This window comes from Cavia porcellus, unplaced genomic scaffold (genome assembly GCF_034190915.1).
Source record: "Cavia porcellus strain 051 isolate PalLab524CR breed Dunkin Hartley unplaced genomic scaffold, mCavPor4.1 scaffold_4, whole genome shotgun sequence".
Classification (NCBI taxonomy): Eukaryota; Metazoa; Chordata; class Mammalia; order Rodentia; family Caviidae; genus Cavia; species Cavia porcellus.
This window is the reverse complement of record NW_026947487.1, coordinates 87,490,802-87,517,060: the sequence shown is the minus strand read 5'-3', so window position 1 is coordinate 87,517,060 and position 26,259 is coordinate 87,490,802. Positions and strand designations below refer to the sequence as shown.

Sequence of the window (26,259 nt, the reverse complement as noted above, 5' to 3'; positions counted from 1 at the left end):
TCCTGTAGGGAAGGCTGAATCCTTGTATGTTGTCAGTGGTCGTATAAACTGATATAATTACTATAAAAATCAATATACTCATGAAAAACAGAAACTGGAAATTGCATTTGACCCAGCTATTCTCCTTCTTAGTATCTTCTTAAGAGAGTTACACATCATATTACATCATTGATGCATGTCCACAGCAGGAAATTTCACAATAGCTAAATGTTTGAAGCAGTCTATATACGTACATCAACAGATTATTAGATAAAGAAAACATGATATTTACTCATGACAGAGTACTACTGAACCATAAAGAAGAATAAGCTGTAGTCATTTTACAGGAATATAGATGTACCTTGAAGCTGTAATGTTAAATGAAAAAATTCAGACATAAAATTTAAGTATCGTGATTTATTCAATATAAGATATTCAAAATATAAAGACCAGAATAAAATATAGACAATAAGAAGTAGGGAAATAGATCTTTATCAAAGGGGGAAGATTAAAAATGGAGGGAGGACAAGATGACAAAAGAATTGAGATGGATTATGTACCAAATCTTCACGAGGAATGTCATCATTATGTATTGCAAACATGTGCTAATAAAACATTGCAAACTAAAAGTCACGTATGAAAGACCTACAGAAAAAATAATTCAGTTGTGAAAGTGATAGGTTTTCCACTAAAATTAAGAACAGGACAAGGGTAGTAACTCCTGTCAGCTCTGTTCAACAGAGAATGGATATTCCAGTCAGAGCAATTAGGCAAGAAAAGATAGTTAAAAGGTATATATTTTGAGAAGAAAAAATGAAATAACTGTTCATGGATGGTGTTATGTAGAAAATATTATAGATTGTACAAAACAGCACTTAAAGCTAATAATTTCAGCCAAGTATCAAAATACAAAGGGAATACAAAATTCAGTTGCATTGCTGTACACACAAAAATTACAAAAACAAAAACATTACAAATCCATTTTATTAAAATAGCATCAGAAAAAATATATACTTAATAATAAATGAAGTCAATAAAAGACTCATGCTTTTAAATAGAAATTTTAAATGATTAAGTTATCAACATTATCCAAAGCAAACTGCAGATTCAATGCTATTCCATCAAAATTCGAACAAGATATTTTACAGAATATAAATACCATATGCATTTCCAAAATCCAAATAATCACAACAAATGTGAAAAAGAAAGCTAACTTTATGACTCATAGTCTGTGATTCTAAAACTTACTACAAAACTACTCTTGTTAAAAAATGTGGTATCAGCATACAGATTCAAATATGGAATAGATAGAATTTCAGGAAAAACCTCCTTGTATATATGATCAAGTGACCTTTGACATGGATTTCAAGACTACTCAAAAGGGAAAGGATAGTCTTTTGAACTTGGTGGCAGGAAACTGAATATCTACATGCAAATGAGTGACAATGGAGCCAGAAAGTAAAGTGACTGTTGCCAAGAGCCAGGAGTAGGTGGGATGGAGAGTTACTCTTCAGTTGTTAGTGTGTCGATTTGCGTAATGACAAGGGTTGTAGTTACAGATAAAGGTGATATTGGCACAACACTATTTGTGGATGCTATCCTGTCGACTCACACAATAACAAACAGTTGGGGAGACAAAAATTTTAATGTATGTAATTGACCAAAATAAAAGATTAGGGAAAGTCATATAAAAAGCAGTTTCTTCCCTTTGTAAGCACAGTGAAGTGAATTTGCCTTCTTTAGAGGACTATGAGGGCACTTGGAAGCACATGAATACACTCTTCCAAAAGGTAAACCAATGATCACACAGTAAGAGTAAAGAGAGTGGGATCCCACTTTTAAATTTCGAAGTAATTAAAAAGAAACCTGTGCCGTTTATTCCGAGGGAAATGGATGTTTTTTCTGGATCCAAGGAATGTGAAGACTTAGAACAGTGCTGGGTCAGTTTTTGCTGTCATAGTACAGTAAGTTTTGATTGATATGGTACAGAACTGAAACCACTATTTGTTGACATTCAAAGTATAAGATATGAATTTTAAAGTGGGGAAAAACTTGTTAACTCATGTAGAGTTAGCCAATTATTCAAAGTTCTGGACTAGCAAAATAAGTAGGACCACAGTGGATTACTTCTTGACAAATTGTACAATCCAGGGAAACAGTAAATATTGGAGAAAAGACAGTGCCCCTGGAATTGGAACAGGAATATATAGTGCAGTATGTACAACGTGTTAATTATTTTTAAACAGTTTTGGAGAAAGACAAGTGAATACAGTTGCTCTGATTACCTTGGAAGGCTATATTTATTTTCAAATGAATCTTACTTCATTGGAGATACTTCAGAAACTTCCCTCTGAGATAAGTTCATTAATTTATTTCACATTTGTAGGACCCAGGTTGATCATTCATCAGTGTTACAGATTTGGCACCCCACAAGCTAGCCTTTATTTCGAAAAGTCTTATCTTCCTTGGGGACCCAAAGTGGTTTCTCCCAAAACACTTTAAATTATATACTGCAATCCCTGAAGTGAATTGGTCTTCATTTTGTCCTTCACATGTAAAGCAATTGAATGTTAAAATAAAATCTAATGTCAAGAAAATATTTTATATTATTTTTAGAATTAAGTTTTTAAATCATGGATATTGAAAAGTAAACCTGTAAACAGAGGAAAAATAGTTGAGTGTGTTGTATGCTATGAACTATATCTTTCACATGTTGCTAAATTTTCATCCAAGTTGCTTAAAATAATATTATCATCACATTAAATAGATAAAAACAATTAAGGCTAATAGAAATGAGCCTCTTTTCGACACAGGGTTTCACTATGTAGTTCAGATTAGCTTTGAGCTCACTTTGTAACCCAAGCTGGCCTTGACCTCATGGCAATCCTCCTGTCCCAGTCTCCCAAGTGCTGGCATTATAGACATGCATCAGCATGCCTGGCTTCTATTTATTTTTAAATTGCATCTTCTCTTCACCAAAATACATTTTCCAAATGATGATTATCATTTACATCTGGCAAATTTTTAAAATTTTGGACACTTCCTTTTATTTAGTAATGTATAATTGTGTGAAAAAATATTTTATACTGTCACATTTGATTTCAACCTATTTAGACAATCTTTTAGACTACACTTGTGGAAAATTTACTCTGAACCCTTAAAAATAAGCTTGTAAGTTCTAATTGTTTACTAACTTTTGTATACTTTTTGAAAATACGGTGTATGTAGTGTTGAAGATGACAACCAGGAAATTTTCCTCCCAATTTTAAGATATAGCCTTAAAATATTTAATTTAAAAATTATCCAATAGAAGCTATTTGGTGAAATCATTTCGTGGTTTTAAGAGTAGGCACAACATGTGTGAGTTTCACACAATATGTCAATCCCTTAACACTGATCAACATTTTTGTACATATGTGTATGTATGTGTCTACATGCCCATGAATGCATGTAATTAAAAATAAAAGAATCTGGACTCTCGCCTTCATAAAATTTCCAGAAGATAGGTTTTCTAAATTTTTGTTTTGATTTCAATACTTTAGTAATACTGTTCAAAATATAAGATAAAAAGAATGACAGAAATGGGAAATCAAATTTCTTGTTGTGAAAATATAATGGACAAAGAATGAATTGAGTATAAAGAAAAAAAAACAAAATGAGTAAAAAAAATGAGTATAGTAGAATCTGGTGAATTGCATAGTCATATTGTATTTGGTACATTTCCATATTCTATCATTTCAAAATAGGTGCATAAAAATCTGCACTTATCTTGAAATGCACTCAAATTTATAACTAATATTTTTATTTCTCTGACCTACAAAGTGTCAGCAAGCAGTAAAGAACTATATCAATTAAAATTAGAGATTAATTTGGGGGAATTTTCATATGGACCATATAGCAAGTGTATAATTAATTTAGTTAGCGTTCGTACGAATTTATTGAGCAGAGCTGTTGAAAGCAAAATACTTGTCTATGGGTACAAATGATTGCAAATTCTCTGACCCACATCCACATTTGACAAAATCCTGTCCAGTTCCACTAATAACACAGTTTTTTCAGTGCTCCATTGCAGATAACCAATATAATATCCTTTCTTTTCCAGTGACACTGATGATATTCAGGACAATAATGACAGAATATGAGAGTGTTTTAGTCATGTAGTTGACAGAGTCTTATTGTTCAGGTGAAACTATTCAATTGTTATTTTTACACTGGTGGAACAGCCTTAATACTAATGGTATCCTAGATGGAGCAAACCAGATTACCTTATATATAAATGTATTAACTTTCTGAAATAATGCAACTTGTTGATATAAAAAAATAAATGAATAACTATTTTAAAATATTCCTCAAATATGAGCAGAAGTCTGTTTCTTTGTTGTTCTAATCCTTTTTAAAAGAAAGACTTCATCATCCACATTTTCACAGAGCATTACTTACAGAAATTTTCAGCAAACTAGCTATGTCTCTCTGAAGAAATTCTTACAGCAAAACAATTTGCAGAAGTGCATGCCCAAGGAAAGTAAACAAATATACTCATGATTCTCTGCATTCTTATCATATCTTAAAGTTTCATTTAAGAAATGTTGAATAAACCTGGAATAATACATACTAGGTTTTAAAAATACATTTCTCTTGTATATTCTGCTATAAAAAGATAAACTACAGTCTAACAGATTGCACAAGTGACATAATTTTAAATAACTGCATTTGTCAATCTTAGATGCAATGTGAATTATTTGCCAAATACAAAGTATTGTAAAGACATGGCGATGCTGGGGAACTCATGAGATAAAAGGACATATGCACATTGATTTGCAACAAGTTGCAAAAGCCGCAAGGGCACGAATCTGTTTCCTTCATCACTCAAATGTGATTAGAGGGCATAAAGTGGGGATCCATACACATTTGCTGTATTAGTAGAGGCTTAATGAATAGACACAAGAGTTGACTTAGGCCTACCAGTCAAATTATTTAAATAAAAAATGAACTAATTATATGTGTTCATTAATTTTTATATGCTGATATGAAAAGAAATATAGGGATGGCAATTTTATAAAAATTATTCAGTTTAGGAATTGACCAGTTGAAATGACACCTGCCTCAGTGAGGCTACAGATGATACATAAGCAAGCAAGCTGCCTGACTGACATTTGTCTGTTAAGTGGTTGATAATATGTAATATTTTTTCATTAATTTTTTCAGGAAAATTCTTCCTCAGGAAAGGGAACAGCATTTGCAAGCAGTGTGCTAGGTTCAGATTTTAATGTTTGAATACATGTAAATATTTTGATAAACCTACAGAAAGTTATGTGATAGGAAGAGGCAAGAGGGATTGAATCTAGGAGAGATTAGTTGAAGGCAACTGGTTGAGACCTGTAATGCTCTTTTGGAAGCTTAGATATTATTCTGCTGGACAACATTTTAGATGTGGAGTTCAGTTCACATTTGAATTGTATCCATTCCTAGAAAACTCCATCACAACCCAGCTAAATCTTATCTCATTGTCGCCAGTGAAAATAGCACTTTGTGAACAAATCATTTTGGCAAAAATTATGCTCTAACTTTAGAAGTGTATATAGCACTTACGATACAAATGTAATAGTCCCACCTTTGACAATTTCAGCACTCACACCGCTGACAGCTCGGTACACCCTGAGAGGAACTCCTATCCTTTAGAGGTCTCTGCCTCTCTAAGCTATTTCTGCCTCTGTATTTTCTCTAAAATCCTGGAATCCTGCTGCTGGAAATACAGGTCATCTAATAGGGACAGCAGTCCTAGGATGTGCCCCGCACTTCCTATTGTTGGGGAAGGTAACATCAATATGTATTCTACCCTCGAGAGTTTTTGATGGGTTTGAAATCCAGAAGGGCACTGGGGATGAACAAATCTAACAACTCTCCTTTTATTAACTTTATTCTTTCCCTGTATCTGTGTCCTGTCTTCTTCACTTGGACTTTCCAAATTATATTTATATAAATAATTCGTAGTGCAAGTCTATGGCTCAGACTGCTTTCAGGGAGAAAAATTCAAACTTTTTGAGGAGAAGAACATCATTATGCTGCCAAGTATGGTGAGTAGACCTGTGAAATGCATTAATGGAGATTAAATGCATATTTGTTTATTAAGTATGCATGATGATAGATGGCAACCTCATAATCAGGAATAAGTCGTATTAATTTACAAATAAAAAGAAAAATGTTTTTACATTATGAGAAATGTATGGGGCATAAATTGATATAAAACTGCTATTGTCCAGACACACAGACTCCGCTTTAAATACCACACGCTGGCAAAGGTGTTAATTGAGTTTGCATGACACCTTCAAATCCAACTTCCTTATGGGTAAAATGTGGCTTTAAAAGTTTCTTTGAAGTTACTAACCATAAGACTTGAATTAATTACATAAATGTTTCATTTTAGTTGTAGGAACGAGAAGGCATTTTCAAAACGTGACTGCTAAGTCAATTTTTTTTCCAATAGCTGTTTAGCATGCTATAAATATCCTTAACTCTGATAGACTGATATACATTGAAAATGATGCATTAATGGAAATTACATAACAATGTCAAAACTGCTGTAATCTGTACATACATTTAAAATTTATAAAGGGAGTGGTGATCACATTAACATTGGAAATACTGTTTCATCATTCAAAAATACTCCAAAAGTGTCCAATTTAGTTGAAAATACCATAAACATATTGACAAAGAAAACGTTTTATATTTCCCTCTAGTGATATAGTAACTGTGGGATCTGCATTTACAAATACAGGGTAAAGCACCATTATTTCTATTCATCTCCATAGATTACATAATGATATTTTATTTAGGTGATTGAGAAAAAAGTTATATTCCAAAGTATTACTCACTTTTACATAATACAATAGCAGATCATACTGAATAAAGAAGAGTTCCTTCAAATCAAAGTATATTTTAGTGGGAAGTAAGAATAAACAAGGCTGTACAAATACTTCTGCACATGATGCTATTTTATTCCTCAAGATAAAATACACAGGTGGAGGAGAGCTGAATCCTGCAAGTCCTGAGAAAATAAAAATCATAGCAGGAAGACTTGTAATTAAGCTATGTTGTCATAGTAACACAGTGTACAGCCATAGGTAGTGCAAATAAGAGCAGCATTTTCAAGTTTTCACAAGGACATATGATAGCACTAAAGATCTATACAGCTGTATCCATCTATCTATCGATCTATCTAGATGTAGATGTGTATGTGTGCTTTATGTAACCATACATCCAAGTGAATTTGAATCTACTTATGTCTATATAATTTTAATATTTATTTTATCTAAAACTTTCCCTGGCTAGTAAATATATTGAACAAGGATTTCCTTCATGTTCCCAATACAGGGAATCCATCCCACCTATCCCAATAGATATAGGTGTAGATATAGATAGATAGATGGATAGATGGATAGACTCATGGGCTTTTGTTTGTTTGTTTTGTTTTTTGCTTTTTTTTTTTTGGCAGAACATTTTGTGTCAGATTTTTCTGTGTTCGTTTTTTTGCAGAGTTATTTTTTATATCATGTCATGATCTTTTAAAAAATAAACACCATGACTTATTTTGTTAGATTTGTGAAATTTCTAAAATTAGTCTTCTAAAATTAGTGTAATGTTCAAAACTATAAAGCCACTATTCAAATGTGAAAGCCCTGGATTAGTTATATTGTTAATGACACCACTTCTACTTCAACTACTTCCACTACTCTTGCCACGGCCACCACGACATTACTAGGTTAAATAGTTGGCCCTAACTTGAGTAAGCTATGAAATAATGTACTCCACTAAAATATTCCACATTTTTAAAACGAACAGCACAAAATGACAAGTATGTAACACAATATACAAGTATGTAACGTAGTACTGTATTAGAAATCATAGTTAGATTAATTTGTTAATATTAGATGTTACCAATATTATACTAAAGATCACTAAAACTTAATTGCCTTGCAAAACTGAAGCTTCTTAATTTTGAGCCACAAGTCACCATCAGATTCTCATCAGCAAAGTAAGATGCTGTACTACTAGAGGTATACAGGGTCTGGATCTGAGCATGAAATTATGGATTGAAGGATTTATCCCATCATTTTAGGGATTTTTTTTTCTTTTACTTTTGTTCATTATTGTCTGAGTATATATACCATGTAAATAGGATATTATATAAAGTTACTGATAACAAATAATATTATGGATATAGCATGTGAAATATTCTTTTTGAGCTAATTTCTGGTACAGAATAATTTCTTTTTTTTTTTTTTTTTTTTTACTAATTTCTCTATCCCTAATGATGCCAACAGTATGGGTCCTTAATTTCAAGAAAGAGTTACAAGTTACCATTCATACATTTACTAAAATAGTTATTCAGGGCCTTCTATGATTCATTTACTGTTCTAGGGGAAAATTGTGAAAAAAATAAGACAGTCTCAACAACCGGAAACTCAACAATAGGAAAAACTAAAAATAATGACCATTTCCCTAAACATGAAAGAAAAAGAAAATGTTTCAATCGTTTATTTTTATGAGTATCAGCAGTCACAAACAGATCCCATGGGGGAGAAAGATAATTTACAAGAATACAAAGAGCCAGAAAGAACACTCATGAGTACAATGAGAAAAGGAAGATAATAAATAATGACCGAATATAGCCTCAGTATCCAGAAGACAGTGGTGCAACTTTGGCAAATGGAAGGTAGAAGCCATTGTTAAGTCTGTCAGTTGTTCTCTTACCAGAACACGAGCCTACTCTTTTTAGGACTCACAACTGTTCACAAAAAAATTAAAAGATTGTGAATATTCCTTCTTTTAATGATTGAAAGCACTCACTGTTTTTAATTGTGGTACAAGTCCATGACGTGCTTTCCAAGCAGTCTTCAGCTGTGCCTGACCTGTAAGTCTTCTATTCTTTGATCTAAAAAAAAAAAAAAAAAAAAAAAAAAAAAAAAAAAAAAAATCCAAGAACTAATGAAATAGGGCAGAGAACAATGGTGGATGCTGTATTCTTCTGAAATTTTTAGAAAGAGGTTGTTCTGAAAATGAGATTTTGTTTCTTTGTGGTTTTAGGACCATATATTCAAGGCTGATGTTGGAAGAGTGAATTTTATTAAAAAAATATAGGTATGCTGTTCTGAAAAATCTCTTTCTTGTTGCAAGCATTTTAGGTCGTACAAATGTCTATGTCGTATGCTTGTTACAGCAAGCATGTGACAGATAAAATATGAATCTAATTTAATAAACATTAAAAAATGAATTTATGAAGGCTTAATTGCAACCCAGTGTCACAAAGTCAGGCTCAGTTTGACTTGAATTCTAGAAACAAATTTGAATATAATCAGCACAGCACCATACTAAAATCCAGTTTAGATTGGATGAATAGTAGGACAACTTTTAATTTCGAGAGAAAAATTATTGGTTAAGAAACAAATCCACTGTTTAATAATTTGTTCAATCTTGAATAATTCTGAGAAGGTTTTCAAATCTAAATTTAGTGTTAATATCACAGTTTAGAAAACATTTGGGAACATATATTAAAGGAGAAAGAATTAGAGAAATATTAAATGTTACCTTCATTAATGATGCTATTTGCAGAATTGAAAGGGTTTCAATAAAAATAATAAATTTATCAGTAGTGAATAAAGGATGGGAAAGCTACTTATCATACAAATATTCTTCATTTAATTAACAGGATGCACTCACATTGATTAACTAACAAGGTCCTGTCAGTAACAGCAGTTAATGAATGAGAAAATAAAGCCTCAGTTGATTTCCTGTTCTTTTCTAATCCACAGTGATATTCTTCTCACGAGAATATGATCTGAAATATAAGTGGAAATCCGACTAACTTCAAAGCGCATACCTCTCTCCAAAGCGAAGTTTCCTCTGACCCTTAAAACTTACTAGTTCTGAATGCATCCTTAGATTACTCAGTTTGGAAGAAAGTCTTTCCAAGTCTGGGGAAAGGCAATGGATATGTCAGCTAAATACTTCTGCTAATTTCCCTCTACTTAAACATGCTAATTCTACAGAATGAATTTGTGATTTGTAATGCGTGATTGATGCATGTGCAAAAAATATAATTTGAAATAATATTTTAATTTTTATCTTATAACTAAAAATGTCAACATACATTAATTCCACTCTTTTCAAAATCAGGATTTTACTCAAAGTCAGTATTTGATGCAGTGATACTAATATAGTAGTTCGGTATTTTTATTATGGATTGATAAAGAGAATTAGCTACAATAATGCCACAGTCTTAACATATTTTCCTTCTTTCTTTTTTTTTTTTACACCAGGAATTGAACTCACAGCCTTGCAATTGCAGGCAGACACTGCAAGTGTGCCAAGCTACATCCCCAGCTACATTTTCCCTGCTATTTTAGCCTTGTATTTCTTTGATGGAAATAGGAAGCAATTTTTATCTTTATTCAACCAGGGTGGGGGAGATACATTGCTTTGTGTATGGAAGAAACCAGATGCCATTTCATGGAGTTAGTCACACCTGCATGGAAACATGTTTATTTATGTGAGTAAATCTGGAATCCTCCACAATGTCTTCGCCCCATTTACTAATTTGCATTTGTATGATCAAGGTTAAATTCAGAAGGTAGTTCATTAATACTAAAATATAATACACAGTCATCTCATTATTGGATTTTGTCTGCTAACTTCGTTTGCATTTGAGTGCAACATAAAAGTATGATAGAATGTTAATGTGTAATAAACAGGTCATCTTGAGGTGAGTCTTTATTTTGATTGTTGGTACTGCCTTTCAATTTGAGCCTATTCACAATTCTCTTTCAACACTTTTATTTGCTTTTACCAATCCTATGGTATTCATTTGTTCACTGCTACTGGGAAGTGCAGGAATACCCGATGAGACAATGAAAGTTACCCATGAATTGATTCATTATATAAGCTGATAAATTTATGAACTCATATATAGAAATGCAAACTTGAAAGAAATGCTAAAAACAATAGTGATCTCAAAACCACCTGTCACTTTTATGGTGATTATGAGTTAATAAATTTCTACTAAGAATAATTCTAAAATCCTTTTTAGATTTATTCATTCATTTGCTCCTTACACAGCATTGAATATTTCCTAATTAATGACCTTACATATGCTGTCAAAAATTCTGTGGCCTAAGTTTCTGCAGCTATGTAATAGGAAAAGTTAGAAGGAAGCTTTGGATCTGTGTGTGAATCCTTGCATCGGGAAAGGAACAAAGCATATTCATAGTTACCATTGCACTGTTTAGCCATGAAGACCACCTTTTTAACTCTCAACCATTCATTTAGATCTCCTAGAAATACAAACCATGCTTCTCATAATTTTAGCAGAAAACTGCAAAGTAAAAGATGTATTGAATTTATATAATGTGACCCTCTCCAAATAACTTCTAAATATTCATACATGAAGTTTGAAGTCTTTCTGTCAAAGGGAAATCTTCCCAATAATGTCTTATTTGTATATTCATACCTAAAATTTATAGCACTATAAGCACTTGGAAGACTTCTCAATATTAAAATTAATAGCATAATGAATGCTAACATGAGATGGTTACAGATCTAAAGGCATAAGGAAAAATTTCTTCAAGAAATATTTTTTTCCTACACAGGTTGTGTTAAATAAAATCCAAAATTTAGGGCCAAAAAAAACCAAATAGAAATCCAGTCCATGTTTCTGCTTTGTGGATTTTGATTTTCACTTAGTTTCTCTGTGCTTTCTTTCCTTTATCTCTTTTGACTCTTGTATTGGCCAAAATAGTTTGCATACAACAAACTGTCCATTTGATGCAAGTCGGTACTCCCTTATACTAATAACATCTCCAGTGAAATCAAGTTGGAGAACCCTTCCATACCTTAACACAGGTTAATGATTTCCTTTTGAGATCAGTCTCTATTGTTACCTCCAGCATGGATAGCTATTCACTTATATTTTGACTACATAGATTGATTTGTATTTTGTATTCATAGTAACATTTACATACGACACTTTTTATTCAATATAAAGATTTTAAAACTCGCCTATACTGTGTACGTGCCAGTAGTTCTGCTTTTTGTATTTTTTCCTTTTTACTGCTGAGTATTAGTCCACTGTAACTACATATTTTATATAGATTATTTATTTATATGTTGATGGATGTTTAAGTTTTCCTGGACTACATCAGGTTCTGGCTATTGTGAATGAAGTTTCTAGTGAAATGTACATACAAATCTCTGTGTGAATAACCTTACAGTTCACCTGAGTAAATACTGAAAGTTAGAATATCTGATGATCTATACACAATGTTTTAAATTATATTCAGAGTTTTAAGTATTATTAATAATAATTCCTGAAAATGATTTTACATGATGCATAATATTGTGTATAAACTGATCAAATAAAAGATGGAATTATTAACATGATTGCTTTAAAAATGCTGAGCTGTATGTATCAAATGTGGCACCTTAAATGAGTCACTTTATAGAGTCACTTTATGTTTTCAGGAGTAATTACCTTTTTCTTACATGAACTTTGTAGTTTAGGTTGTATTTTCAATCGTGGACCAAAAATTTTCCAAATGAATAAAAATATTCTGAGTCTCCTATAAACTGTATTGTTCCCATGATGAGTTAAAATGATTCTGGCTACTACAACTATGATCCGTTTTCAGTTCTCTACCGGGAACTCAAGTCTGTTGCTTTTTGAAAGCAAGAATTCGGTTAGTTAAGACAGTGTTATTCAAATATATAAGAAAGGTATTTCATTAGGTAAAGATGCTACTTTTCTATGTAGAGAGTGATGCCAACCTCTAATTTTCTTTTGTAAGATGGTCAGGATAAAATTCATCAGATGGTTTTGTTAAAATCAGAGGAGAAAATCTATCACTTATATTTCTCTGCTATCTTAGTTCATTTTATTTAAAGGCAACAGAAATGGTAATCAGGCAGAATTGCTCAGCAAGGCAGTTATGTCAATTCTCAAATAAATTTTAAGTTTGAATTTGATGCCAACTTTTAATGTTTCTAAAGCCCATAAATGTTTAAAAACTTCTTATTTTAACTGTGTATGATCACTTTTAACGCATATTCATAGAAATAAAATGCATATATGTATCCTATCAATCTGAGATCTGAAATGAGGAATGGACCAGGCCTGTTGGATTGAATCAAATTATTACTATGGAGTACAGCTAAATAAACTCAATCTAAATCCCTGGCATATGGATGCTACTAGTCAAAAAAATGTCCCAAGATCACACTGAAAAACCTCTTCATTCCATGCCAGCATTGTGGCTGAGTTTCTTTTACATTGTGATTGTCCTTTCAAACGCCACTACCTCATTGAAATTATTCTTTACTCTCAGATTACCTTTGACCAGTTTCTCTCTCATCATTCAGTTTCATTTTCTTTAGAACCTTTATATCCTTCTCCCTAAACTTTGTTTATTCATTCATTTACTATAACTATCCTCTATGAGAATATGGGCATTGTTCAGAGCCACGGCTCTAAAACATACTGAGAATATTTATTTTGTTCTATGTGGTGAGGTCAATAGAGCAAGAAAAGAGAAGGCAGCCATTTAGAAGATGTCAATAGAAGCTCCACAGAGAAAGAGACCACATGCAGCCACAGGAGGCTGTACTGGGAAGCATGAGGGAAAGAGTGGGGCCAACATGGTAATGTAAGCATCTGAGTAGACTTGGGATTAGATAGTTTGAATAATTAAGAAACCTCTGAGCCATGGGGGCTGTCAGTTAGCTACATTATATCTGTTCCAGATACATCTTAGAGTAGACAGTGCACTGTAGAGTCTGATCAATGGAGACAGGTCTAGAAAGGGAGTGAGGATTCATTAGCTTAATGTCAAAGCTCAAAGGAAAGTTGTTTGCTATATTTAAGAATTAGCTAATCAGGTAAGTCCAATAGTGCCCTTGATCTATAAGGCCTCCAGAACTCAAAACATTCCTAATACATAAAATAAAATCATAGTTAAGATAACTCTAGTGCCACTAATAATAGTGTCTAGAAAATATAAACAAATATGCATTAAATGAATTAATTGGCATAATTTCCAAAATCAACACTTTAAGTATAATAGTTTGTATTTTTAGCAAAGTTTTCTAAATTTCACTAAAAGGACACCATAAACACCCATCTTTTGGCAGATTATTAATAAAGGTGATGTAAGTATTAATGTCTTTACAATAAATGAATCTTAATGCCATTATTTTAAATATGAATCCATTTCATATCTGGCTTTACAAAAGCATAACAAAATCTGTTCATCTTCCCTATCCACAGAATCAAAGAAATCTAGAAATTTACACATTTACATAGTGACCCAAAAATAGGGTGTTCATATCCACTGACAGAATGGTGCATCCCTACTGATTCCCAGTTATATTTCTCCAAATGAGAGTGATTCTGAGATCCAACTTAACTTTCACAGCTTTCCTCAAGTATCTTCTTGAGATCAGAAATTTTCCTTCCTATTTTTCTCCTACTTCATCCATTTTCTTACTAGGTTTTCTAAAGATAACTTTCTTAACAGCTCTCTTGCAAACTAATTTTTGTTTCAGTAGTCTTTTCCAGGGGATTCTACATAACACCCACAAAAAGGTTATACAATAAAGAGAATAATTTAATTTTTCCCAGCTACAGTAACAACTTTGGTTCAAGAATACTTCTAGTCACAGATAGTTCAGTTGCAAGCAGAAGATTTCAGCACAATTTCATTTCTACTGGTGAATTCCCCATCAGGTGACAAACACAACCTCAGCCATTTCCTCAGACTCTTGAAATGAATTAAGGTTTTGAACTGAAGAACCTTGTACCATGTTGCTATACTAAAGTGTTTCATTTATTTCTTGCCTTTTCCTTTAGTAACTTCATATTTTAATATTTAGTTCAACTCTTCACTCTAAATGAGTTAAAAGAGATAAATATATTTTTAACTTAAAGCAGACATCATTCCAAAATGAAGAAAGAATATAAATATAGAAATTCATGAAATCAAAACTGTATAAACATAATAGGATATTATACAAAAATGTTAATAACTTTGTAAGATTCATGTTCAATTTGACTCAATGACTAAATAGCAAAACAAAGACGAACCAGAGTGCAGTAGGTTATCTATATGACCAAAGGCAAACAAATTATGTCTCTGAACTTTATTTTTTTTTAATTTTTTTATTAAGGAGAAAAAGAAAGAAAAAACAGAAATAGGGTACAGTTATAGAATTTCAGAAAAAATAAACAATAAGAAATCACTAGTTAATAGATTACATATTGTTATCTTAGAAATAGTTGTTCAAGTTACAAAATTAAAGCATATAAAGTGGACTTTCAAACAGTGAGACTGGAAACAGTTTTGTTCAATGATCCAACAAAATTCAGTAATATGGTTATCTATCGTATACACTTAAATATATATGCGGTTATATTCTTTAGAGCACTTTCTTTTCCTTTCTTTTGTACAATGACAATTACATATTTTGGGGTTTATTACTCCCACAGTTCTTATTACTTTTTTTGAAGAAAGCAAAACCAAATGTGACATAACAGAACAGAGTTAGTCAAATCAAAAGGATGAACATAATAGATAATGTAAAAAAAAAACTAGGTGATCAACAATGGTTATCATACTGCCTATTGCTATCTTAAAAAGAATTGCCTATATCATCAGTTATAATAAAATTGAACAAGTAAAGAATAAAACCAAAACATTGGAGATATTACAGGGCTTTAAAAGAAGATAATAGTCAACCGGAATGGGTGTCATAATGAATCTTACTGTTTTTTACAGTATGTCTCTGAACTTTAGATGCCAATTGGGATGTATTCCCTCTTGAGCCCTGTATCTAAAAAGGATATTTTCTGTTTATTTTTTGTTTGTTTGTTTTTGAAACAGGATCTTGCTAGGTAGTTCAGCCTGGAATTGAACCCATTATTTAGCATGTAGCTGAGACTGATCTCAAACCCACAGTGATCCTCCTGCCTCAGCATCCGGAGTCCCTGGATTACTGGATTGTGTCACCACACCAGGCCTTTAAGAGGACTCTTGATTTCAAAGACAAAAAGTAATTTAAACCAGCTCAACTAAAGTGGAATTAATATACATAAACCACTTAAAATATACTGGGTAAGAGAATCTGAGGTTTCTGAATTCATTTTCTTTATCTGAAAATTTATTTTCTTAGTTAATTAAAAGTCAATGGAAGCCATATTCTTACATGGAATTTGCTATTTAGTGACCTCATCAACAGTTTTTACTTTGGTTTCAAAAGTAATTTTTTTAACCTTTAAGAAATTACCACTTCCCTATTGAGCTGTAAGCAGCTGGCAAGGGCTTGAATTGAATCCTGGGCCCAGAGTGTGTATGGATTGAAACCCAGAACACAGAGAATCCTTGGAACATCGCTCCCAGGCATTATGACCACACCCTGCATCTGGAATCACAGGAGGACACACGGGAGTCCCCACAGGCCTAACTGGCCCATGCCCAGTGAACTCAAAATGGCTAGTTGTTGCCTGCTGTCTACCTCAGAAGCAAAGAGTTGGCCAGGTGATTCTTAGTGAACAGGGGAAGTCTTGAAACATTGCTCAAAAACTGTAAATATAGGAAAATGACAAAATGAAAGAGAAAAATGCAATCTAAAACTTAAAGCCCAACCTAAGCAGGCCTAAGAGACATGGACACAGAAGATCTATAAGCCATGCACCTGAAATTCATGAAATGATAACAACTGAAGTAAAGAAAAAACTCTGGGAAGCTATTAAAAGAACTCAAATCAGAAATATTCTCCCAGGAAACAATAAATGTAATGAAAGAAATGCTGAACACATCTAAAGAAGACAAGGTTAAAAAATTAGAGGAACAATGCAAAAAAATGAAAAATCTGAATGAATTATATAAGAAACAAACATAATGCATGAAGGAGATTCAATGAGATATACAAGAAATCAAAAATTCCATCAAGTTTGCAAATCTGCCTCAATGAAAGCAAAGATAGAATTTTAGACCTCAAAGACAAGACAGTAGCTAGTGAATAGGAAAGGAAAGATCTTTTAAAAATAACAAAGAACCAGGAACAACAATTAATTTAGCAATTGCAAGAAGATTCAAAGAAAAACAACATAAGACTGATAGGTGTAAATGAAAAGGAAGATGACAATACAGACAATACCAAGAAGCTATTTATTAAACTAATAGCTAAAAGTTTCCCAAACATGATAATGGAAACTGACATACAGACTATTGAATCATACAGAAATCCAAATAACCATAAACAAAATAAAACTACACCCAGACATATAATAATCAACATCCCAGATAGCCAATGTAAGAACAAAATATTAAAAGTTGCTAGAGAGAAGAGAAAGATCACCTATGAAGGAAAGCCTATCAGAATCACAACAGAGTTCTCAACACAAACAATGAAGTCAAGAAGAGAATAAAGTCATGTATTTCAGATCATAAAGGAAAATGACTTCCAACACAGACTGATGTACCCTACAAAACTGTCCTTCAAAATGGATAGAGAAATAAGATACTTCCATGAAAAAGAACAGCTGAAGAACTTCATGACCACCAAATCAACCCTGCAAAGAATACTGAATGACATTCTACACAGACATAGGAAAAAAATACTAAGCAAGGGAAACAATTAAACAGAGTGGAAAGGTAAAAATTCAACAGCAGAAAGATAACATGTCAAAAGTAAACTAATGTATATGCTTTATAACTATTAATGTAAATGGGCCTCAATTCACCAGTTAAAAGAAACAGAGTGGCAGGATGGATCAAGAAACAACATCCAACTATATGCTATATACAGGAAACCCTTCTAACCCAAAAGGAAGCACATAGACTTAAAGTCAAAGGAAGGAAAACAATATTCCATATAATAGGACCCCCCCAAAAAAAAGAGGTAGCGATTCTGTTTGCAGACAATGTGAACTTCAAACCAAGAATGATCCAAAGAGATAAAGAAAGCCACTACATAGGACTTGGGGGAAAACTTCAAGAGGAAGAGGTAACAATCTTAAATATATATGCACCAAATTTGGGAGCATCAAGCTACACAAAACAAGTATTAACAGAAATGAAAATTAAATAAGCAACAACACAATTATAGCAGGAGATCTTAATACATCATTGACACAAAGGCATCATTGACACAAAGACAAAGACAGAAAATTAGTAAAGAAATAATAGAACTGAATCACACCTGTGAACAAACGGACTTAGTAAATGCATAGTGTTCCACAACAATTGACAATAACATTAGAATATCCTTCTCAGCAGCACATGGAACATTCTCTTAAATAGAACATATAATAGCCCACAGAACATGATTAAGTAAATACAAAATTTGAAATTATCCCATGCATGTTATCAGATCATAGCACCATAAAACTAGAAATTAATGACAAAAGAAACTGCAAAATCTCCACAAACACATGGAAATTGAATAATACACCCTTGAGCAATCAGTGGGTCACAGGGGAAATTAAAGAAGAAATTGAACAATATGTATAGTAAACGAAACTACAAATGCATCTTACCCGAACCTGTCTGATGCAATGAAAATAGTCCTCAGAGGAAAAGGTATTATGGTGAACTCGCAAACCAGGAAAACAGAACAAACAGAAATGAACAACCTGATGTTCAACCTGAACCTCAACCACCTAGAAAAAGAAGAGCAAGTCAAGCCCAAAGCCAGAAGAAAGGAGGAAATTATGAAGGTCAGAGCAGAAATCAATTCAGTACAGACTAAGAAAACAACCCAGAGTCAATGAATCAAGGAATTGGTTCTTTGAAAGAATAAATAAAACCGACTAGCCCCTATCCTAAAGTATTTTGTAAATGGAAAGAAAAAACTCAATTTCATGCAATAAGGAGTGAAAAGGATGAAACCACTACACCCTGTGAAAATACAGAAGATCATCAGTCCCTATTCTGAAAATCTCTACTCTCATAGGCTTGATAATACAGAAGAAATGGACAGATTCTTAGAAACATATGAATTGCCAAAGCTGGTTCAAAAAGATGTAAACCTGCAGAATACCACAATTTCAATTAACAAAATTGAAAATGTAATTAAATCCTTGCCAAAGATTTACAAAGAAAAGCCCAGGTCCAGATGCATTCACTGCAGAATTCTACAAGTAATTCAAGGAAGATTTAACGCAGACACTCCTCAAACTCTTCAATGATATTGAAAGGGAGACATTCTCCCTAACTCATTCCTGGAAGCAAACATTACTCTGATACCAAAACCTGAGAAAGACCCAACTAAAAAAGAGAACTACAAGCCAATCTCCCTAATGAACATAGATACAAAAATTCTCAATAAAATTTTGGAAGACAGAATGCAGCAAATCATCAAGAAGATTATACACCATGACCAAGTGAGAGTCATCCCAGAAATGCAGTTCAACATATGCAAATCAATAAATGTAATCTACCAGATCAATAGAGCCAAAAATAAGAACCATATAAAAATTTCTTTAGATGCAGAAAAAGCTTTTGTTAAGGTCCAACACTCATTCACGGTAAGAAATATACAGATAATTGGAATAGATGGTCTTCACCTCAATATGATAAAAACCATCTATGACAAACCAACAGCCAACATCATATTAAATGGCCAACTACTGAAAACATTTACTATAAAATCAGGAGCAAGACAAGACAAAGAAAAGAATAAGTTAAATTGTCATTATTTGAAGATGACAGGATAGTCTATAAAGAAGACTCACAAAACACTATTGAAAAAATCCTAGGCATAATAAATAAATTCAGTATTGTATCTGGATACAAAGTCAACACTCAAAAATCAATAGCATTCCTATACACTAATAACAAAACCACTGAGAGAAATAAGAGAAGCCATACCCCTTACGACTGCATCCAACAAAATGAAATACTTAGGAATTAATCTAACAAAAGAAGCTAAAATCTATTCAGAGAAAATTATAATACCCTGAAAAAAGAAATCGAATAAGACCTCAGAAAATGGAAAGACATCCCTTTTTCTTGGGTAGGAAGAACAAACATTGTGAAAAATGGGCTTTCTTGCAAAATTGCTGTACAGATTTAATGCATTTCCAAACAAAATGCCATTAGCATCCTCACATATCTAGAAAAATCACTCCTGAAATTCATCTGGAACCAGAAGAACCTAGAGTAGCAAAGGCCAATGCTAAGCAACAGAGGCAAGGGAGGACGCACTGCAATTGAACTTAAAGTTATACTACAAAGCTACTATAATAAAATCAGCATGGTACTGGTATAAGAAAAAGGCCTGCAGATCAATAGAATAGATTAGAAGATACAAGTACAACTACAAACACACCGAGGGGCCAAATGCATCCACTGGAAGAAAGTGTTTCTTCAATAAAGGATGCTGGAAAAATTGGTTCTCCATATGCCAAAATTAAAACTAAACCCAGTGTTTAGTCTAAGTGGATAAAACTAAAGCCTAAGTGGATAAAAGATCTAAATGGTAAAACAGAAACATTAAATTTGTTGAAAGACAAAGTAGGTAGAAATCTTGAAGACATAGGTGTAGGTAGAGAATTCATGTACAAGAATCAAACCACACTTGAAATACATCACAGAATCAATAATTGGGATCATATCTATTAAAGAATTTTTGCATATTGAAAGATATATCCAGCATAGCCAAAAGAAAACCCATAATTTGGGAAAATTCTTACTTAATGATCCCTCAGAGGACTTCTGTCTACAATATACAAAGTATTAAAAAAAAATCAGATCCCCAAATTTCAAAGATCCATTCCAAAATGGGTATACACAGTTTTCAGATGGAGAAATACAAATGACAAACCAATACATGAAAAAATGTTCAGCGTCATTAGTCGTTAGAGAAATGCAAATGAAAACAACACTGAAGTTCCATCTCACTCCAGAAAGAATGGCGAGGATCAAAAAAAAACTACCAACAACAAATGCTGGAAAGCCTGCGGGGGAAAAACTTTTCTGCACTTTTGGTGGGTTAGTAGACTAGTACAACCACCATGGAGGTTAGTCTGGAGATTCCTCAAAAAGCTGGGATTGGAGGTCCCATTTGACCCTGCTACTCCAGTTTTGGGCATATTCCCAGAACAACTGAAAACATTATACAACAGTGATATATGTACACCCATGTTTATAGCAGCACAATTTGTAATAGCCAGATCTTGGAAACAACCTAAATGACAATCAAATGAGGAATGGATATAAAAGTTGTGGTATTTTTATACAATAGAGTACTACTCTGCTATAAAGAAAAATCACATTGAGATATTTATAAATAAATGGATACAACTTGCGACGATACTCATAAGTGAAATAAAGGAAACTCACATGTGTAAATACCATATATTCTCCCCTAGTTCTAGTGTAAGAAATTGTAAGAGTACATAAGATGCAAAAAACTCAATAATTACAGTGAAAGGACAAGAATTTGCTTAAAGGGGGAAAATAATATCTCAGGAAAAATGAGGAAAATGTAATAGGAAAGGACAAGAAAAATGTCTAAAATTATAGTAACACACTTAGGATAGCTAAGATGATTGTGCTACAAACTTTATAAGTTCTTGGAACAAAATAATCAACATTCATAGATTGGAACAATTGTGCATATTATTGTACAGGTGATCAACAGAATCTTTGAACATCATCGTGTAAAATAACAACCCTAGTTATGCTCATACCACCTTGTTTTGAAGGCCTATATTGTCAGTGATCAGGGCCCTTTGCTATCATTGTTTATATGTATTTTTTTGTCTTGCGTTTTTCTAGGAATTGTTTGTTTTATCTTATTGGTCTTTCTTCTATTAGAGAAAAGATAGGTGTACATGTAGAGACTCATGCATGACTAGAACTTCTAAAAAGCTTGTGAGAATCAATAATATAATGCACAATGAAATGAACAGCTACTTTGAAGAAAAAGAGACACTTAAGATATTTGGTGCTGATTCTGCAGCATCATGATGTGAAATCTAGCAATCCTATTATTATTTGTTTCAGAGTGATTTTAGTCTGTTTTGTATTGTTTAATTTCAACATACATGAAGATATGGACAGTTATTTTGAAGACAATGAGAGACATTATCGCATCCATTGTTGACTGTCTTATTGTCTGGTCTTGAAGACCTAAAATGCCTTCATCATTCTGTTCTGATAAGTTTTACACTATTTTATTTTGTATGAATTCATTGTGTGTGAAGATATGGACAACTATCTGGAAGAAAACAAGAGACAATATGATAGATAGTGAAGATCTCCTACTGTCTTGCTTTGAAATCTGTCTGTTACATTGTTATCATATGATCTGTTTTGTTCTGTTTAATTTTACCCTCTTTAAAAATAAAAAGAAGAAAGAAAAAGAGATACTATCACTTATTTGGCCTTTATCCATGTGGTTTGAGTAAGGATGAATTCAAAGTCCAGAATCAAGAACAAATGCATGGGGCTGGGGATTTAGCTCAGCAGCATAAGCACCTGCCTTGCAAGCAAGAAGTTGTGATTTCGATCCCTGGTACCGATAAAAAGGAAAAAGACAATAACAACAACAACAACAAAAAAAAAAAAAAAAAAAAAAAAAAAACCCGCATCATTTCAGCCTGGTTAGTTCATGTTTCATCCTAGCCCTCCAACCCCTGTCATTAGTTCCATAAAGAAACTGTTTCGCAAAGCAGGACTACAAGATTCATTAGATTCATTTTTGAGACTCCGCTTGAGATTATGAAGAAGATAGGTGTTTCCTTTACAATTTCCCAGAAAACAGTACAAATTGATTAACTGTTTTGCCACCAAAGAAGGAAGGAAACTTGCTTGATAATGGATTTACCACCATGAAACTAAAATAATAGATTAAGAATACTAAATTGCATCTACTCTGATCCACTTTATCTGTGTTTGAAATAGTACCAAGCCTGGCCCCTGTACATGGTATGAATCCATTCTGTAGATGTCATGTCCCATAGGCAGCTTTTGACATATCTCATTCTCAGAGATTACAATTCCTAAATGATGACTTCTTTTTTAGTGTACCTATTAGAAATCTGATAGAATACTTAAATTATTCCATCACACATCTTTCTGACACATCTTTGTCAGAGGATAACATATTCTAACTGGTTGACATGTAAATGATCTCAGAGAGGGGAACAATGAGATAGAGATTGAAGCAAGATAATATAACAAAGGCCACTTGCAGAGAGGTAAAGGTTCAGGAAAAGGAGAGAGAAAATGAAGGAGGGGAGATAGTTTCCCAAAGCAAAATTAAGGATTTCCTTATCAAATTAAAGGGGAAAGAAAGCTAAAAATAATGCTATATATGTTGTGCTCTCCCAAACCTAGAATTTGTGTATAATGTGGCTAACTATGCATACTATGCCTGTTGTTCTATACTGCTTTGAAAGTAAAGTGAATGCTATACTTAGTACACTATTGCAGTAGGAATATCAATTTAAAGCTTAGTTTACATTCATCCTATATATTAATTTCTATAGTTATATTGTATTAAACTCTCACATATTTTTATTAAACACTTCGTCAAGCCTTAGATGAAAACAATTATTATCTCCTGAGGTACTGCAAAGAAAGATATACTTTATTTCAAGTACTATTATATAATGAAATGATTATTTTCTTTAAGAAATAATTGTATCTCAAGTCGTATAGACTCTTATCCAAAATTTATATAGAGAGAGACAGAATCAAAAAAACACTGCTATTTTTGCCTATAGTTAAGATTGTTTAGTACCACATATCAATTTGCAATATAAATTATATACAGATCTCTTTGAAATATCATGTTTTCTTTCCCTAGCTCCTAGAACACACTGTAGGCATTCAATAAATATTTGCAGAATGTCAAATGAGTGAAGTCAACAATTACTATGGCTGTGGCTTCCAGTAAAAGATATGGTCCATTTGCATAGACCATTTTCTCCAGAAAGTTAGGTGACAGTCTCCACTGAACTCCTTATTTCTAAGTGCAAAATATCTCTAAAGAAGATTCAGTACCCATTTAGAAATGCATAACCACCTCCTTTGAACTCTGTCATTTGAAATTGCTTCACTCCTCTCAACACAGCCCTCCAAGCTCATTTTAGATTCAGTGCAGAAAAATCAAATAGGGTTTAACATTCTTGCAGAGTTAAGCTTTGTGCCCACTGTAAGGCTCTGGTTTCTTTTTTCATTTCTTCCTTTCTTTCCTGTTTCATTTTATATTATTTGATTTGCTTGTTTTGTTTTCTGCAAGAGCAGTCTTTTATCCACTGCATGAATGCATAAGCTCTTGCTGTCTTTCATTCAAGCATATAAATTAGCCATGAGCCTTTGGATGAAGATACAAAGAAGTAATCGCAATGCAGTGTAATCTCTGCACAAAAGATGCTGAGGCTGATTGTGCTCTCATGTGTTTAATCCCCATCTTCCCCACAAGTACTTAAGTGGTATTAAGGAAAGAACTGTGACTTCCATTTTCTGGACTCTCAAAGTGCCCTATTCATTGCTCTGTCATGGTATTTACTCTGTTTAATATGATTGACATATTAGCATGTCTGCTTCTCCACTGCCCTGTGAGATCTTCCAGAAATCTTCAGAAAATATAGGTCTCAATAAATGGTGCCTCAGGATAAAGGGCCATAAAGTACCTAAGTGCCATGAAAATATTGATGAATCATTTGCATGCAACAAAAAAACTGCTACCAGGGAAAGTTTATGAAACAAGCACCCAAATTTTATTCTGATTAAGAATGGGATGTCCAAGAATATTTTCCCTTTTGTTTATTTTTCTCTCCTTTTGGTACTAATGGGATCTAGTGGAAGTATGCAATATAAATTCATTAGGAGGATAAAATAGGTTAATTTTGTTTTGGTCATTGAAGTATTTTAATTATAATAAAAAGACTAGTTCATTAACTTGTATCCAATACAATATGTATCAGAAATGATATCTGCAGACATATATTCTCTACCAATAAAATAATTATTTTATTCTTCCATCTTGACTGCTTTGAGTTTTGATTCTTTGTAAACTTAACACATGGAAGTAGCTTAGAAAATACTAAGTTAAAGGATGAATCTCTGAAGAGTTTTATTCCTGGAATCTGAATATTTGAAGTATTCTATAAGGTTATATCACTTACCCTGTCCCATAAAATAATGAACTTTTTCTAAACTTCCTTTGCCATGCTTCTGTTAGAATCCATCTGTACTCGGCCCCCAGCATCACATGAGTTGGACCCATACCACTAATTTAGCACCAGTTCACAACTCTGTAAAGGGTGATGTTTCATAGTTAAAGCATTAGACTTTTTAAATGAATGGTTATTATTAATTCATTTACTAAAACTGAAAAATCATTACTAAGTACATTCGATAATGTATACATGTTGACTGTTGAAACATCTGAGAAAACTTTTTTTCAATTAAGGGAGAACTCATCAAAAAATAACACTGTGATAATTTTGCTACAAATATTTCCATGATTTTTTTAATATTTACAAAATAACAAGAAATATTTGGGGTTATCTAGTGGATCAGAAAAATTCAAAAGCTTAAAGGTTGGGAGTGCATATTTAGAATAATATAGACTAAGAAAAGAAACTGTGGAACAATGACTTTGGAAAAACTATGGATGTAAGTCAATTTTATTTCATATTAATAAAACAAATACCTCTAGCAACTAACTTCTAGAGATACAAGGTTTACATAGATCACAGTGTGGAGACTGAAATCGAATGCTCACGTGGTAGGTGCATGACAGTGGCACAAGTGTTGGTCTGAGTGAGTGGTCAGTCATAAGGAAGGATACAGAGAGAGAGCAAGGCTTGGGGCTCCCATAATCCCCTGGAGGCTATGTCTCTCTGAAAGCCTGACCTCTTAAAGCCCTAGTACCCTATATCAATCAGCACTTACTAAAGAAACAGAACACAACATATACAAGAACATAAGAGTTGAGGAGATTGGCTTAGAGTGCCCCCCCTAGAGTCTGATGAGGAAGAGTGCAGAAACTGAAGGATCCAAGTGAAGGAACTCTGTGCACACTGTTTCTGGAAGCTCATGGATCTGCGATGGAAGACAGAGGAGTACACAGGAAGGCTGAAGGACCTGCTCAAAAAGTTAAAGAATCTGTTTCGGGACCCAGAAGATGATATTCAAGATGAAAGTGAAGACTGGAGCTCCTCTGGAGAAAGAGAAGCAGACTTTACTTTTCCCTTATACCATCCAGGTGACAAGCTGC

The 26,259-nt window shown here is 33.0% G+C and overlaps 1 long non-coding RNA gene across 1 annotated transcript in view; it reads right to left on the bottom strand.

Annotated features, from left to right (window-relative positions):
• Positions 1-1,111: 1,111 nt before the first annotated feature.
• Positions 1,112-26,259, bottom strand: part of LOC106028138 (uncharacterized) — a 68,978-nt gene continuing 43,830 nt past the window's right edge. Inside the window, exon 6 of the long non-coding RNA XR_010046993.1 lies at positions 1,112-8,911. This is a non-coding gene — a long non-coding RNA (uncharacterized LOC106028138). The remainder of the gene's footprint in view (positions 8,912-26,259) is intronic.